We start from the raw sequence: 19322 nt of genomic DNA on the forward strand, positions 1-19322 counted from the left end.
ATATTAAAATTAAAAAAAAAACTAATCTAATAATAATAATATTACAATATTAAGATAATTATAAATAAATATATATATATATATATATATATATATATATATATATATTGCCTAAATAAATTAATGAAAAATGTATAAATTTATGTGCATTGACTTTTGGATGAAATAAAAATCGATGAAGATCATTAAGGTTATCCGTGAGTGTTGTAATTAATCTATCATATGGAAAAATAACATTATATTGACTAAATAAATCATTGTAAATGGTAGAATTCTATGAGTATTGATTGTTGGGAAAATCAAATCTTCTACTACCGAATAGGGTGTTCTCCCGTTCCGGAGCAATTAGATTTCAACAACATTATTATAATAATAATTTAATGGTCGGGTTGAAAAGAATAGAGAGAGAACTGGAATCCGGATTTCATTCCGGATTCGACAGAAGCGCCATGTAAAACCGAATGAAGAAAGACGCTATTGAGTGAAGCTTCCTTCTCTTCACTCGCCATGTAAAACATAATGAAGAGAGACTCTATTGAGTGAAGCTTCCTTCTCTTCACTCGCCATGTAAAACAAAATGAAAAGATGCGCTATTAAGTGAAATTTCATTCTCTTCACTCTCCATGTAAAACAGTTGAAGAGAGGCGCTATTGAGTGAAGCTTCCTTCGCTTCACTTAGTTTATATGCCTTTAAGAAAGTTCATGGAAAACCTCCAACACATTAATGTAAAGACCTTTAAGCATTCGTGTAAAAGCATTTATTCCTTCATATATGTAAACTTTATTGGAGAATTAAAAATGCTGAAACAAGCTCGCTAACTGGTCTAACCGGTGAAGATGTCTTCTTTTCTAATTTTACAAACGCAATCTAGTGAAGTTTTCATCTTTTCTGTTTTTACAAGCGCAATCGAATTAAGCTTGCTATTTTTATTGTTTCTGTTTTAAGTCAAACCAAATAACCAACATGGCTAATAAAACTTTATATTTTAAATTCATCACAAAAATTAATGAACGTGGGACAATCTTAATAATATAAGTTTAATTTTTTAACTAACTAATATATATATATATATATAACGCTTAATTTCAATGTGTCTGGATTGTTGGGTCAAGAGATACAGTTAATTTGGATATATATGTGAGAATAAATAGATACTTTGGTCGGATTATGGGTTATCCCGTCTATAAACTTAAAACAGTTAAAAATAAAATTAAAAATGCTATATGTATGTTTCGAACTTACAACCTAATAAAATAAGTACAACCATTTAACCATCTAGACTAATAAATCTTTATATTTTAAATTCAACACCAAATTTGATGAACGTGAGACATTATTAACCATATAAGTTCAACTTTTTAACTAACTAATATATATATATATATATATATAATGCTTAATTTCAAAATTTCGAATTGTCGGGTCGAGAGTTATGCTTAATTTGAATATGTTAGGATCAAATACAACAGTAGAAGGGGGGGGGGATTTAAATATTATTGTTCTATTTTTCACTTAAATGTGATTTCAATCTTCTTAAGGATTACAAGTCTGTTTTTATTCTTGGACAAATCGTAGCATTCTCTTGAACGATTTTAAGTGCGAAAAATGCTTGCGGGATTTGAAGCAGCATACCAGATTTTATGGATGTTCGAAGATAAAAACTCATATGTCACCCCTTCTTCTATTTCCAGAAGGATTCCACTAGACGACTTTGATTTGTATAGACACTACACAAACCCACTCAGATCACAGGTCTTAACACATTTGTTTGTCTGAACTCCTAGCTCTCACACTATCTTGTTAAATAGACCACTATCTGTTTAACGTACACAAGTAAAATGATTACAAAAGATTATCGAATGATGCTTGTAAAGAACTCGAAGAACTTTATCAAATGTGAGAGAGCGCACGAGCTAGAGATTCAAGAACTAGAGAATTTGTCGTTGTTCTATGATGCCTTTTTATATTTGATGCATTGCAACAGTCGAATCCAAATTGTTGATACATGGCACTGATACATTTGTCGTACGTCTGACTTACGGGTTTTAGTGCCCAAAAAATGGAATATTCATTTATCGTTTTGCATGTCAGAGTAGAGAGTTGGTTGTACATTTTTTTCGCATTCAGCTGATGTGAAGCTTAACTGATAGTTAACTCTACTGATGATCAACTCTACTGATAGCGCACCCAGCTGTTGATCAGCTCTGCTGATGAGCTACTGTACTGATAGCGCACTCAACTGATGGCAACTCTGCTGCCAGCGAGTCTTTAGTGATTTGAGTCTGCTGTTGGCGAACTCTACTGATTGAGCAGCTCAGCTGATAGCAAGTTTGGCGATGGCAACTCTACTGCCAGCGAGTCTTCAACTTTACTGATGAAGAAACTCTACTGATGAATCACTCTACTGCCAGCGAGTCTTCAACTCTGCTGTTAGATCAACTCTACTACCAACAAGTCTTCATCTGATTTTACGTGCGCATTAATACATTGTTGAACATAGTTTTATTCATTCATCAAAACCATTTAACTCTACTGTTAGTGTTCATTTTAATTATCCTAAGTTCATTTTAATCAATTAAAACGTTTTTCATAATTTAACGATTTCCCCTTAAACTTAATTTAATAATTTCCCTATTTTTCTTAATTGAACAATTTCCCCCTTTTTGATTATGTTAAAACTAAGTGAAGATGCGCAAGGAAATATAGATATAGACTGTGATAAATATAAATAAAATAAAATATTCATGGTCTATTTCCTCCCTTTGTTTTCTCCCTTTGTAGCTTGCTTGAGCCCACTCCAACTGACTTCTTTTCCTTGTTACCTTCCTCTTCCCGGTTTCCCCCTCATTGCTTTCCCCCCTCTACTACTTCCCCCTTTTTAACATCAACATCCCCTGATCCCTTATGAAATTCCATTACTTCGACAATCTGCATTTCGATAGTATCGATCTTTGAGAAGAGCTCCTAGTTGTGAGTGTAACAGTCTCCATATTACCCTTCGTGACCTATTTCAGAAGTTTGTCATGGGCTAACGCTGTCAAGGCAACTAACACGTACTCCTTGAGAGATTTCATTCTCCAAAGAGAGTGGAAATGCTCTGTTGCAGGGGAGCAAGGGAGTCATGGATAAGGCCGTGAAGATCCACCATTCTTTGTGATGACTCCTCTACTGAATGAGGAGTCGATAATTGATGAGTGGAGACAGCTGGTAAGACTTGTAGGGGAAGAGCCTATTCATTATCCAGAATGACTACTTCCCTGTCAACGGCTAACACATGCTCATTTGGAAGTGGAGATAATTGTGGAGGAGGCACGTGTTCCAACGTTGGAGGTGAGAATTCGGTATGCTGAATCTCTGCAAACATGTCTATGATTATTTAACTTCCTGATGCAGAGACACTAAATGCAGCCGAGGAGGTTTGCTACTTAGTTGGAGAAGGTTTCTACTCGGCAGATGAGGAGGGCTGCTGCTCGACAACTAGGCTGGTCCGCACTAAATCGACTAGAGTTAACTTGGGTGGAGGAGTTGAGTCGGTCACTTCCATCAAGTGGGATGTCAGAGGACTTGCGCTGGATGCATTTAGTGGTGTCCAAGGTAGTTTAGCAGCCCTAGAAGACTCAGTACAATGTATGTTTATCATGACTCTCGAGCTAAATGAATCTAGGATTTGCTGCATCTTCTCATTAACTCTGGCATCTAGCCATGCAGTTTTGTCCATTGGCCTGTAATTCGCCACTATGGCGAAGAAGTGTTTGCAAGTTAAATCCTCTAACGTTGAATACAATTAACTCCCTCCTTTTGAAAGCCTCATGTATGTTGGTAGTGGATGTCCACTTCAGGATTAAGTTCTCTTATCATATCAGCCATTCAATCTTCTTGATTTTTAGGAAATCAGAGAACCTACCGTGAAGCCTCCTATCGCTTTAGTTGTCGAAGAGTTCCAGACTTTCCTTCGCTTTCTCCTTGATCTCCTCCATTATCATATCAATGCTGAGTTGTTTCGGAGAGGGAACCTTTGGTTTAAAGATTTCAATTTCTTTTCCTTTACTTGTAACTTTGGTAGGTCGTGCAACAATTGTGACTGGTTCTCTTATTTGGATACCTTTAGCAGATGGAGTTCCTACTATAGTAGCTGCTGGAGAGACAGATGTTAATGAAAAAATTACTAATGAAGTTGTTGTTGTTGGTTGTGCTGTAGCAGGGCCTTCAGCTGACATTGCAACTGGTCTTTAAGCAATATTATGAGTTAACACTACAGCTGATACTTCAGTAATGCCTTCAGCCGGTACCATTGCAGAACGTTTAGCTGACGCTTCGGTTGGTACCATTGTAGGAGTTACCTCATGAGTTGTACTAGGGACTATAGTGACAGAGTTTGCTGCTACATCTTCTGTTGTTGTTTCCTCCAGTTGTGCCTTCTTGGCCTTAGAGGCAATCTCGGCTGACTCTCCTATTGAATCAAAGGTCTCGGTCGCTTGAGCTTACAGCAGATTCCTCAACTACTAGCATCCTTCTCTTTCCTATCGTTGGTCATTGAGGGAGGGTTGTTGACTGTCCGCTTGACTATCGTGCGGATATTTCAAGGCTAGAGTCCTGCACCCCTCTTATTTTGAGAATGTAGGTACTGACCGTTCTGATGGTCAGAATCCTAGAGGATGGACGTTCACTCCCCTAGCTACATGCACCTTGAAATGCTCGAGCAGTCTGTTGATCTGCACAACAAATCCAATATGCTTCTTCTTTGAGAGCATTACCATGGTTACTAGGGTTGTGAACATGACTAATGACCAGTTGATGACCATGCCTTTGGTGATGCCCACCATAATCTCAAATTAGTCCTGAGTGTAAGCATCGAAGGACCCTACCTCCGCCCGAAAGGATTTTGCTACAATATCGTTGAACAATCGATATTCTGGCTTCATCAACTTCTTCTTTCCATGAGTAGGAATAAATTGAGAGAATTCAGAGAAAGTCGTTTGCATCTCCTTAATCGCGTCTTCCGGTATCTAGTCGAAGACGATGAGCCCTTCTGTTAGAAGCTCAAAGATTTCGGCGAACACCTCCTCTGAGACAGAGAGCTCGATGCTTTTCACCATGCTCTGGATGGAGTCCCCGACGACCTTCGCTGAAGAGAAAAACTGGTGTACCTCTTCTTCGTGTACGTTGTTGGTTCCTCCAAGGAACTTCTTCAAGGCGGTTGCCTCCAGGGTTCGGAACATCTCCACCATTTTAGGAAACGCTATTGTGTAGACAGACTCGAAGTCTACCTGCAGAATGTTCTGAGAGAAAAACGTCATTACAGATGCTTAGGTTTTCAGAGAGAAGATGAAGAAAGTTAGGGTTTAGGGTTGAGATCGAAAGAGAGAGAGTAAATTGTTTTGGAGAATGTGAATCGTTTAGAGTTGTTGGTCACATATTTATATAACATGACAGTGCACGTGTCTTCATGTTATTTTATCAAAAATTGGCGTACAAAATTTTTCAAAAAGAAATAAATAGAATTATTTATTTTTAAAAATATAGTATATAAATGTGACTGTTCATTATCCTAAGGGAGATAATACGACAGCGTGTTGATAAGATCGAAATATTGTTCCACTCAGCTAAAGAGTAGTCGTCTAATACTTACTAAGACAGCTGACGCACCGTGTTGTCCGCATGCCATGTATTTCAGATGAGTGTCACTACTCTACTGAAGGCGTTCTCCTGACGCACAGTAACAACTGATATACTATGCTTGGCAACATACATTGCTCATCAGGTGAGTACTCAGCTAATACCGTGCAGTATTCGGATGATATATAGTGCATACAACAGACTTTGCATATCAGCTGAGTTAATATACTTTGCTGAAATTACAAGTTGTTTATGACTAGTCTCGTCTGATGTACAAAGTTCTAAGAATCATTCTCAGGTTTGAGGGATGTGAGGACGCCCTTGCAAACCCTATCCCGATGGTGACAAAAACCTCATCTGATGAGGAGAAGGCAAACACAATTCGGTTGAAAAATAAAGTATTGTCTGTCACTTGCTTAATGCTTGCCGCAATGGAACCTAAATTGTAAAAGAGGTTTTTGAATTCTGATGTCTATACCATCATAAGTGAACTGAAAACATTGTTTTAAGATCAGGCAAGGATAGAACGATATGAGACTCACAAGGCTATACTTGAATAGAAAGCTTGTGAAGGGGAAACATGTGAGTCCTCATGTAATTAGTCTTAATGGACTATTCAAGAGGATGGAAAATTTGGGTACCCCATATGACCAAGAGTTGGCCACTGATATTGTTCTTAGATCCTTACATGATGGTTTTGTACCATTCAGAATGTAATACCATATGAATGGTCTAAAACATGATTTGAATGAGCTCCATAACTTGCTTAAAAATGCTGAAGGCAATATGATTGATGACAAGAGGAATAAAGTTATGAATGTCAACAATGGGAGGGGTTTTAAGAAGGTGGCCAAGAAAATGAATAATAACCAAGGGAAAGACAAACAAGTTATCATACCCAATGATGGTGGGATGCTAAGAGTAGCCTCTGATCATGATTGTTTTTCTGCAAAGCCAAGGGACACTAGAAAAGAAACTGTCCCAAGTACCTGGAAGAATAAAAGAATGGGACTATGAGTTCCGCTTCAGGTATTTATGTTATTAAAATTATGGCAACCAATGTTCTCATATTAAATGATGGTCCCACTTGGGTATTTGATACTGCATGTGGTATTCACATTATTTCAAATGTGTAGGGACTAAGAAATAGAAGACAGGTGAAGAAAGGGGAGATAGACCTGCGTGTTGGAAATTGAGCAAATGTTGTTGCGCTTGCCGTAGGAGTTTATAGTCTATCTTTACCTTCTGGTTTAGTATTTGAACTGAATAATTGTTATTATGTTCCTTGCATTACTAAGAACCTTATTTCGGTTGCTGTATTACATTCTGGTAGTTTTGAATTTAGCATTAAAAATGAGATTTTTTCTGTTTTTAAGAATGATATTTTCTATGCGACTACTCAAATGAGTAATGGGATCTTCATTTTGGATCTCAAATCAGAATTATATAACATAAATAACAAAAGACAAAAGTTAAATAATTTGAGTGAAGCCTACCTATGATATTGTCGATTGGGTCACATCGGTGTTAATCGCATGAAGAAGCTCCATAAAGATGGACTTTTTAAAAACATGAATTATGAATCCATTGTTGCATGTGAATCGTGTCTAATGGGAAAAATGACAAGGTCACCTTGCAAAGGAAAGTTTGAAAGGTCTACTGAACTACTGGGCATAATACATACTGATGTATGTGGACCGATGAGCATAAAAGCTAAAGGTGGCTATAGATACTTCATCACATTTATTGATGACATGAGTAGATATGGATATGTTTATCTCATGTTACATAAATCGGAGTTCTTTGAAAAATTCAAAGAATTTCAAAATGAAGTAGAGACTCAATGTGACAAGAAAATAAAAGCACTTTGATCTGATCGTGGTGGTGAGTATTTAAGTCACGAATTTGATCATCATTTGAAAAACTGTGGGATTATAACACAGTTGTCAACCCCAGGAACACCACAGCTTAATGGTGTGTTTGAAAGGAGAAACATGACTTTGTTAGACATGGTTCGATCAATGATGAGTTTTGTTAATCTTCTGGTATCCTTCTCGGGATATGCCCTCACTACCGATGTACTAACACTAAACATGACTCCATCAAAAACTGTAGACAAAACTCCATATGAGATATGGACTGGAAAAGTTCCAAAGCTATATTTGTTTTTGAAAATATGGGGATGCGAAGCTTATGTAAAATGTTTACAAATAGATAAACTTGCCCCAAAATAAAAAAAAAATGTTTTTTTATAGGATATCTAAAAGGGAGTTTTGGATATTACTTCTACAATCCAAATGAGCAAAAGGTTTTTGTTGTAAGGGATAGTGTCTTTTTGGAAAGAGAGTTTCTTTCCAACAAGTCAAGTGGGAGAAATATTCATCTTGAAACAATTCAAGATGATGAACAACAAAAAACTCAACAACAAGATGATTCTGATAATATCGATGATGATATGATTACTTTTGATGGCCTAGGTCCTCTGATCATCCAAGAACTAGACTAAGAGGATCTGCAAATTGTTGTGGATCACATTCCGGATTCAGTTGTTGAACAAGTTGAACCCAATCGTAGATCGGAAAGGCCAAAGGTTATGCCAAGACATTACAATGATTTTATCTTAAATGTAAGTCTTGATGTTCTTATGTTAGAACATAACGAGCCTTCTACCTATAATCAAGCATTGATGGTCCAAACTCCAATAAATGGCTTGAAGCCATGAGGTCCGAAATTGATTAGATGTTTGAAAATCAAGTATGGGACTTGATAGATTTGCCAAATGAAGTTAAAAACATAGAAAACAAATGGATTTTCAAATTGATAGGATCGACTTAATCAATAGAGACGGGGATCTAGCGATTGATGAAGGCTTATGAAAAACGGTTTGATAGAAATCTTGTTAAGGATTTAAATCACTTTCTATTCTACGCAAACCCTTGTAAACATTTGAAATAGAATCAAGTACGGAAATGTTTACTTAGGTTTAAAGCTTAAGATCAAGAATGAGAAGATGACAGAAAGGAACAACACAACAGTTTGTTTATGGATGTTCAGAGCAAACTCTCCTACGTCACCCCTCTTCCAACCACCAGAAGGATTCACTATAATATGCTTTGAATCAAATACAGTTTGCACGAATAGCTCACTGTTGAACAGAACAGACTCTGTTCAACTTACAATATGATGAAGAATATCACTCAGCTAATACAGTGTTTTGATTCTAACTCTCTCTTGATTAACACACAGTAAAGCAAGAAAGCAGCTGACAGTTTTCGATAGAATAATCTGAGTATCAAAATCGGATAATTGTCTGGCGGATCGTCCATTATCCTTGAGATTCATTAAATAAGGAACATGTACCAACGGTCGAATCTTCAATTAATGACACGTGTCGAGCTTCCATTGGAACGCCTCCATAGTACACAGTAGACTCTGAATACAAGGATCGTGGCCGTACACAACTGGTAGTGCGCCGAATATTCTTTAAAAATGTACCTGCAAAACAAGTAGTGTGAAGGATATTCGCTTATGTGGCATTGGTTGATTGATTGCAGCTGGTTGTCGTACTGATCTTCACTAGAAAATGGAGCAGGAGTAGCGTACAGCTAGAGCACGTGGGTAGGTGGGTGCTAGCTTCAAACAACTACTTAAGCATGGCATAAGACGTATTTCAATTAGACGATCTCGTCTAATGAAATCAGACGTCCCAGTCTAATAACAGGATCCAGTAGACCACCTGGTCTAATGGGATTAGACTTCACATCTAATTACAGTCACTTCAGACTAATCTGAAGGAGTTAGACTGCACGTCTAACTTTCACTAGTTAGACTGCATGTCTAACTTTCACATTCCATTTGACACCACGTGTAATTGCGGTTCCCTTCAGACTAGTATAAAGGAGTTAGAGTGCACGTCTAACTTTCTCTTTCCATTAGACTCCACGTCTAATTCAACTAGTTAGACTGCACGTCTAACTCAACCAGTTAGACTGCACGTCTAACTCAACCAGTTAGACTGCACGTCTAACTCCACTAGTTAGACTGTACGTCTAACTCTATGTGTTAGACTGCACGTTTAACTCAACTAGTTATACTGCACGTCTAACTCCGCTAGTTAGACTGCACGTCTAACTCCGTGTGTTAGACTACACGTCTAACTCCGTGTGTTAGACTGCACGTCTAACTCAACCAGTTAGACTGCATGTTTAACTCCGCTAGTTAAACTGCACGTCTAACTCCGTGTGTTAGATTGCACGTCTAATTCAACTAGTTAGACTGCATGTCTAACTCCGCTAGTTAGTCTGCACGTCTAACTCCGTGTGTTAGACTGCACGTCTAACTCAACTAGTTAGACTACACGTCTAACTTCGTGCATCTAATGCCAAATCGGTCTAATGAACCTCATTAGGACCAAGTCTAATATAATCTGATTTCGATACACCTGCATCAAAAACAATTAGACGCATAGATTGAGTTTTATATGCATTCATCATCAAAATTCCAATAGTCAAACTACTTTGACACTTAGTCAAAATAATTTGACCCAACACAAACTTAAAAATGACAAAAATGGAAATGTATCTATTTACAAGGCAAGATTAGTTGCCAAAGGTTTTAGACAAATTTATGGTATTGACTATGATGAGACATTTTCACCAATTATTATGATTAGATCAATTGGGATAATCCTAGATATTGTTGCATATTATGACTATGAGATATGGCAAATGGATGTCAAAACAGCATTTTTAAATGGTTTTTTAGAAGAGGATGTGTACATGACACAACCTGAAGGTTTTGAAGATCCAAAATATGCTAGGAAAGTATGCAAGCTTAAGAAGTCTATTTATGGACTTAAGCAAATAGTCAGGAGTTGGAACTTTTAATTTGATGATAAGATCAAAGAATTTGAATTTATTAGATGCGAAGAAGATCACTGTGTTTACAAGAAGTTCAGTGGGAGTAAAGTAACATTCTTAGTTCTTCTGTATGTGGATGACATACTACTTATTGGGAATGACATTCCGATACTAGAGTCCATTAAAGAATGGCTAAAGAAATGTTTCTCAATGAAAGACTTAGGAAATGCCGAATACATACTTGGAATCAAGATATATAGAGATAGATCTAAAAGGCTAATTGGATTAAGTCAAGAAACTTAAATTAATAAGATTCTTGAAAGAATCAAGATGCAAAATTCTAAGAAGGGATTTTTACCCATTCAACATGGTGTATATCTTAGCAAGACGCAATGTCCTAATACACCCGCTGAGCTTGAGAAAATGACCAAGATTCCATATGCGTCTACTTTAGGATCTATCATGTATGACATTATGGCTATGTTTGGTATGTGATATTAGACTGTAGATAAAGTATAACTTATCTACAGTAAATTACAATAACTGTTTGGTTTATTAATGGTTATATGTACAGTATTATTTTAAGTATTATTTATACCTTGAATATGGTATAACATAATACCTACTCATACCTGTTACAAAATATATAAATATTTATAAATATTTATAATCCTCTTTTACCCTTTAATTTTATAAAATTATTAAAATTTCAATTTATTTTATTATATTTTTAAAATATAATAATAATAATAAACTATAACTAATATTTATTTATATTTATATGTGTTTAATTTTCTAATTTAAATAATAATATTAATAAAGGTGCAATTAAATAAAATTTTTATTTCCTTAGAAAAAAGTATATTTTAAGTATAATTAATAAATAATGTTAATCAAAAATATAAATTTATTAAAATTTTAATTTTTTTATTATATTTTAAAATAAAATAATAATAAAGTATAATAAATATTATTATTATTATTAATTAATACAATTTATATCTATATAATTTATTTTTGAATCTAAATATAATTATAAATTCTAATTTCAAATATTATTCTATAAAATTGTTATTATTATTATTTTATAAAAACAATTAATATTTTTTTAAATATAAAAATATTTGTAATAATACATAAATTTTGAAATTAATTATTAATTATTAATTAATATATAAATATATTTTATTTATATAATTATATAAATTAAATTATATATAAATAATGTAAACCATAGAATTATTTATTTTAAAAATATATTTATACAATAATTAAATATATTTTTTTTTTATTAATTTCAAGTAAATATTAAAATAATAATTAAAAATAATTTATATAAGGATAAAATAGTCTTTTACACTTCTTACTCATTTCTTATACTACCAACCAAACACAATATAATAAAATCTATATAATTTATAAATCTTTTATATTCCCAACCAAACACTATAACTTATATAATTTATACTTCTTAATACCTCTTACAATTTATACCCCTTTATAACTTATACCTATATAACTAATACCACGTACCAAACGCTACCTATATGTACACGTCCAAATGTTGCATATGCTTTGAGCATGTGTAGCAGATACCAATCAAATCATGGAGAAGTACACTGGAGTGCAGTTAAGAATATCCTGAAGTACTTAAAAAGGACTAAGGATGATTTCTTAGTATATGGGGGAGATGAGAAATTAATTATGCAAGGCTATACTTATGCAAGCTTTCAAACTGACCGGGATGGATTATAGTCACAATCGAGTTATGTCTTTATCCTTAATGGAGGAGCTGTGAGCTGGAAGAGCTCTAAGCAGGATATAGTAGCAGATTCCACAACAGAAGCTGAGTACATTACTACTAGTGAAGCAGCAAAGGAGGCCGTTTAGATAAAGAAGTTCCTTGATGAACTTGGTGTTGTTCATAGCATTTCAAGGCCTATTGACATCTATTGTGACAATAATGGTGCCATAGCTCAGGCAAAGGAATCGAGTTCGAGCTCCAAATCCAGACACGTTATGAGGAAATATCACCTTATTTGCCACATCATCAATATGGGTGATATTAGGATGTGTAAGGTGCATACTGATAACAACATTGCAGATTCATTGACTAAACCTATGTCTAGACCCAAGCATGAAAGTCACACTAGGCTTAAGGGTCTCAAGCACATTGGAGAATGACTTTGATTTTACTTTTGTACTAATTGAGCTTTTATAAATGTTTGACACTAGTTCTATGTTTGACTTAATAATTTTAAGATATATGATATTTAATTCTTATTTATATATTGTTTAATCAATATTGAATAATATGTCCAAATAATTCATTATTAACAAATGAGATCACCTTAAGTGTTCTAGTGAATGAAACCTCATTAAACGAAATGAAGTTTTGCATTATTAAAAGTCTATAGTTCGAAATCATCAAATGGACATAGATGATTTTATGTGTAACTATATTATAAGTTGACTGATAGTGTCAGGTTTCATGGGCTATAGGGACATGGAGGTGTCTAGTCATTTACATATATGTGTATGGAGGATACATGTAAGACTGACCGGTTTAAGAATCTTCAAAATTTGTAGAATTTTAAGTAAACCATGTTTAGTATAATCCTCAGACATGAGTATGTTATGGTCTCTCTTGATAATTGGTATTTCTTTGACACTGTTAAACACTTCCGTAAAAGGGAGTTATAAAAACAGTTGTTGGGATTGCTAAAAATTAAGTGGGAGCGATAGTCATACAAGACTGGAGAAGTCCTCCTACTTCGTGTATAACATGATACATTGGAAAAGAATGGTGTCTCGGCCACTTGAAGGGTAAGAACTGAAAATGCATGGCCATGCTCGGATAGATTACTTGAATCATCCATTTTATTGACAGTTCGAACTCAAAATTTAAGAAACATATTTGATAAAGGATATGAATGTCACCATATCATCAAATAAGACATTAAGAGACAAAGATATCTTATATTGCACACTTGTTTAAGGAAAAGTGGGAGATTGAAGGAAATATGTACTTTAATTTAATGTGCAATGACTAAACCTGGATAGGACAATTAACGGTAATAATTTAATCTGATTATGTTAGGAGTCGCAGTGCTTTACTAGAAACCAACTACGATTAATGTGGTTAAACCCATAGCTATTATAATTGGGTCCTATGAGGTCACACACTTAAAGATGGCAAAATAGATTAATGAGAATAAAATTCAATTATTAATAATATATTAGATATTATTAATAATTAAAAATAATATTTTATTTATGAAATAAAATAATTAACCATGATAAATTGATTATGGAAACATGATAGAAATAATATTTTATTTATGAAATAAAATAATTAACAATGGTAAATTGATTATGGAAACATGATATATCAAATTAATTATGAATATAATGATTTGAAATAAATTTTATTTAGAAAATAAAATGTTTATTATGAATATTAATTGCAAAACGGAGGAATGTCAAAAGATGGTCTTTTGGTTTTCTTTTGCTCTGACTCTCTAATTTAACAGCTTAAAATAGGGATCTGGGAGAGAGAGAAGTTGCGATTGAAAAACTCATTTTTCCCATAAACAATTAGATTGCTTCTGTTGTTCTTTCGTCCTAGCAGTTGAAGTCAACTGAATCTTGACGAGCTCGTGTGGACCAACTAGAGGAGCAACACGTGGGGCTCTTATCCTTTACACTATAAAATATACCAAATTCACGCATCAAAGGTATCACCTTTTCGATAATTCTTTTAATCGCTAAATGCATGAACATCCTAAATAGAAGTTAAGATAGGATCTTATTTTTCCGCAACATACATCTAATGAATGTCAACAACCTTGTCTTCTTCAAGTTCATCAAATTGATGAAATAGATGAAGCCTCGGCTCGTCAAAGTTAATGCTCCAGCTTATGGTTATGGTTATAAAAAAATACTGAGATCAACCTTGAGCATCAATGCACCTAGGCCCACTCGTGATGTCTTGTGTTTGTATGTGTTATCATTCATCTTCTAATACAAGCTCCACCATCGTTAGATTTAGTAGTCATTTTCCCTAGTGATTAAGATGAGGAAATAGTTTTGGAAGAGTTAAAGAAGATCTTAAGCTCGCTAATTCTAGGATAAGATGAATACTAAGATTGTAAAATCAATACTCGGTAATGAGGAGAAAAATTGCACAATTGCGTCATGCAAAAGACGAGACCTCACCTTCTGAGGATTCAGTTTCACTTAGAATCTGAGGTATTTCCAGATATGTGAAGAAATTAGCTCATTTTTTATTGTCAATCAAGAATGTGGGGATTGTGATATGAGGTCTTTGAAACACTTGTATCCCTTTAAAATATTATTTCGTGTTACCATAATAGTATATTACACCAATTAAATTGAGGCTTAGAGTGTGAATCAAATATATGACATTAACATCTTATATCAATATTTTTTTTATACTGGATTGATTTATGTTATTACTTGTAAATTTGTAATGAAACAACATCAATCACAAAAATCCCTTATTATTTTTGTTTTCACATTTTTTTTTATCATTTTATCTTTTCAATGGAGATATAAATTTATTTAACTATTGTCAACATATATTTTTTTATTCTAATTTAATTTTGGAGGGTTTACTATGATTTTTTATAGACTTGATTTAAGTCGGAATTAAATATAAAATTTATAATCAATGTCATGCTTAATTCACTCCCATCTTAGTTTATGTTCTTGACTAATCACAATGTTTGTGTTAGTTAAGCAGAATGGAACATGATGACTATTTATTTTGTATTTACTATATTGGTAGTTATTAAAACTTATTGTTAAGCTTGAAACAATAACCGAGCCTTTCGAATTCTTTAAATCAAGAAACGGGTTCTTGATAGTTGGGACCGATGGTGGAATTCAATACTCAAGCGCAACAGGCATTGAATGAGAAGAGAATTCGAGGTTAAGGAGAGAAGAGCCGAAGGTGAGAAGAGAAATACTACTAGAATACACCTAGTAGTTCAAGATAGGGGTCCAAGACCGGGAGAATAACTTAGGGTAACAAGTTTCACAAACTTCAATTCCTAGCCCAAAAAAGTGGGGTGGGCATCAGCATTTAAAGCGGCTGAATTACCCAAAAGTATTCGGTTACAAACTTATTAAAACAACTTTCAAATAACAGAATTTGGTTTAAGAGAAATAAGAGAGAAATGAAACAAAACAGAATTATTCAACAAAAAATATAAACCGGCCCAAGTGTTCCATAGGACCGAGAAGGGTGCACTTTCTTGTTCGTGGATCGTAACATCATCTCCCCCATCAGAAGTTCGTCGCCCTCGCCGAAAAGACCGTGGACTGGTCAGCCTCTAATGCGCATCTTCAACTTCAAAAATATTGCTTCGGTCGGGCTTCAGAATATTCAGCAAGGATCGTAGCCTAGGACCGGATTTCTTCAAAAACTTTCGGCAGAATCGTGTCAATAGTGGATCTGGTCGGGTCCTTGTGGTCTTTTTCGCTGCCGGGTCACTCGCCACTCCGCCCATGTGAGGAATTTCTGTTCACCCATGGTCGAGTTTTTCAGTGTTTAAAGTTGACCTTTGTTGCTGCAATGTCTCCAGCGCCTGATGCAAAAATAATTTCTTCTAGTTTTGATTATACTCTATAGTGTTATCAAAAATCCAGACCAAGTCTTTTTCCTGAACCGGCATCACGGGGGCAACAATTATTCTCCTAACTTGTGGTCGGTCTTCGGGTTGCTGGAATAGAGCGTTGAACACATCAAATAGTTGGTGGAGATCTTCAGGAATATCTTCCAAGTTCATTGCTGCGAGGAAAATAGTTTGGCCGTCATGCTGACTATTTATTTTCACCTTGGCAGCAACACTACGTTCTTCCAAACCTTTTTCCAGTTGGTTACCATGCATCAAAGTGGCCTGCGACCGAGGAATACCCTTTAGGACCGTGGTTCTGCCTTGCTTCTCATAAGATAGGGTTAGCTTTTCGAAGTTCCAAATTGAGGGACCTAAAGTAATCAGCCATTCAATGCCCAGCACAATATCATATTCGTCCATTGAAATTACCTTCATTTCTGTTTGATATTCATTGTCTTCCATCGACCACTTCAAGTCTTTGAAAATACTAGAGCATAACACATTAGACTCATCGACCACTCTAACCGATTGCACCCGGGTTGCTATGCTTTTGTGGTCTATTTTCTCTAAAATCATGTCATTAATAAAATTGTGGGTGCTGCCTGTATCGATCAGGATCACTACCGACAGGTTCCCAACTTTGCCAAGAATCTGGAGCGTTTGAAAAGCTTTAGAACCGGTCAAGGCTTGTAAGGATATGGTTGGTTCATCCCTTGGGCCGAGCAACGAAGGTAGATCATCAAAAACAGGTTCTTGATCGGGTTCTTGGTATTCTTGATTGGCCGAGACTATGAATAACTTTGATTTACACCTATGGTTTGGTTGCCATTTTTCATTGCAAGAGTAGCATAGGACCTTCTTCTGCTTTTCATCCATTGAGGCTAGGTCTAATTGCTTAACATGGCCCTGGTTTGCATTTGAAGAGGACCCATATGATGAATTCTTGAAGTCGGTATTGGTGCTCAGCCCGGCTGTGTTGATATTGGATGGCGTGAGCAGCAACAGTGCTTCAGCGCTGTACAAGTTACCACTGCTCATTAAGGACCGATATGTTGCTTCTTGGACTTTAGCCATGACCATGACTTCGTTTACAGAATCCGAAATCGCAACCTGATGTAGTTTGCAATCTCCTCCTTTAGACTGGACAAGTAGCAATCTATAATGTATTCCCTTGGCATGTTGTAGAGTTTTTGAGAGATCGACATGTATCGCAGATTATATTCTTGAACCGACCCAACCTGTTTCAAATTCATCAGTTGTCTCATTGGTGTGTCGTGTATAGACAACCCGAATTGAGTCATAAGGTCTCTCTTGAACACGTCCCAAGATAATGCTTCCATATAATTGCGGTTCTGAAGATATGACCCGTACCACATTCTTGCTTCGCCAGAAAAGTGAATGGGGACGATTTCTAATTTAGTGGCATCCCTAGTTTTGTCCACCCTGAAAAATTGCTCGACGGATATTAGCCAGCCCTCGACATCCGACCCATCAAACCGAGGAAAATCGACCTTGTTTAGCCGAGTGGGAGGAACATAGTGTTGGTCGCGGTTCTGGCCAGGGTGCCGGGGCCTAAATGGGGAAGGACCGTGGCAAGAATTATCATCATAGGGTCTGTGGCGGGGTTCTTGCACATTTCCATATGCCCCGCTCTCAAAGGCTGTCATTCGTTCTTCAGCCGCATCAAATCTTCGGTCTATGGCAGTTTGCATCGCGGCTGTTTGTTGGGACAAATTTTCAATAAGGGCCTTGAGCGCATCCATTTCTGATTGCTGGCGAGTTTCTACCATGTTGAGAATCGACCAGCTCTGATACCAATATGTTAAGCTTGAAACAATAACCGAGCCTTTCGAATTCTTTAAATCAAGAGACGGGTTCTTGATAGTTGGGACCGATGGTGGAATTCAATATTCAAGCGCATCGGACATAGAATGAGAAGAGAATTCGAGGTTAAAGAGAGAGAAAAGCCGAAGGTGAGAAGGGAAATACTACTATAATACACCTAGTAGTCCAAGATAGGGGTCCAAGACCGGGAGAATAACTTAGGGTAACAAGTTTCACAAACTTCAATTCCTAGCCCAAAAAAGTGGGGTGGGTATCAGCATTTAAAGCGGCTGAATTACCCAAGAGTATTCGGTTACAAATTTGTTAAAACAACTTTCAAATAACAGAATTCGGTTTAAGAGAAATAAGAGAGAAATGAAACAAAACAGAATTATTCAACAAAAAATATAAACCAGCCCAAGTGTTCCATAGGACCGAGAAGGGTGCACTTTCTTGTTCGTGGATCGTAACAGAACATGATGACTATTTATTTTGTGTTTACTATATTGGTAGTTATTACAATTTATAGTTTAATATAATATAAATTTTGTAACAATTTATTCAATTAAATAACGTTTAAAATTTTTAAAATCATAGTAAACCTTGAAATTTGGTTATATTTTAGTTAATGATTTTAATTAAAATATAATTTATGAAAAAAATAATGATTATTTGAAAATTGCGATATTATAAAAAAAAATCAGTCATTAAAATTATTTAATCAAAATATAAAATTAAAAATTAAGGAATTTTTTTTTTTTTAAAAAAAATGCTTAACTTGATTATCTTCTTTATTTTTATAATAATAAAGATAAATATACTTGATTAATCCTTTTAATAATAAAGTAAATTAAGTTATTATAATTTATTATATATAAGCGAGCGGGAAGTAGTTTCCTTCGCCGATTCAGTTATTCTCCGATCATCACTTCATCGTCGTTCCATTTTCTTTCAGATCATCACTTGTACTTGTCAATGGTGGGAGTTGTTTTCGCCTGAAGCCATGGTCGATCAATGTATTTCCTTCACCGGTGAGCGTTATTCATCGTGGAGGCTCAATGTCACGGAATTTAAGTTGCTAGAACGTCGATCTTCCGATCATTCTTCTCCATTCGATTTCAACCGCTTCTTTCTCTGTCAGAGTAGGTACCTTCCTTGATACATGAGATCGATTTTATTAACTGATACAACAAAAGTATTTATTGTTAGAATTATCCTAATTAGATCCTAATTTAATGTGTGAAAAATTAAAATCTGAATGCGGCGGAAGCATACCTTAATTAATTGCGTGAATCTTAATTTTCCTTGTAATAGAAAAAGTCTTTAATCTCTCTATCTTTAGACTTTCTTTATGTGGAATGATTCTTCCATTTGATGAGT

Source organism: Impatiens glandulifera, chromosome 4 (genome assembly GCF_907164915.1).
Source record: "Impatiens glandulifera chromosome 4, dImpGla2.1, whole genome shotgun sequence".
NCBI lineage: Eukaryota > Viridiplantae > Streptophyta > Magnoliopsida > Ericales > Balsaminaceae > Impatiens > Impatiens glandulifera.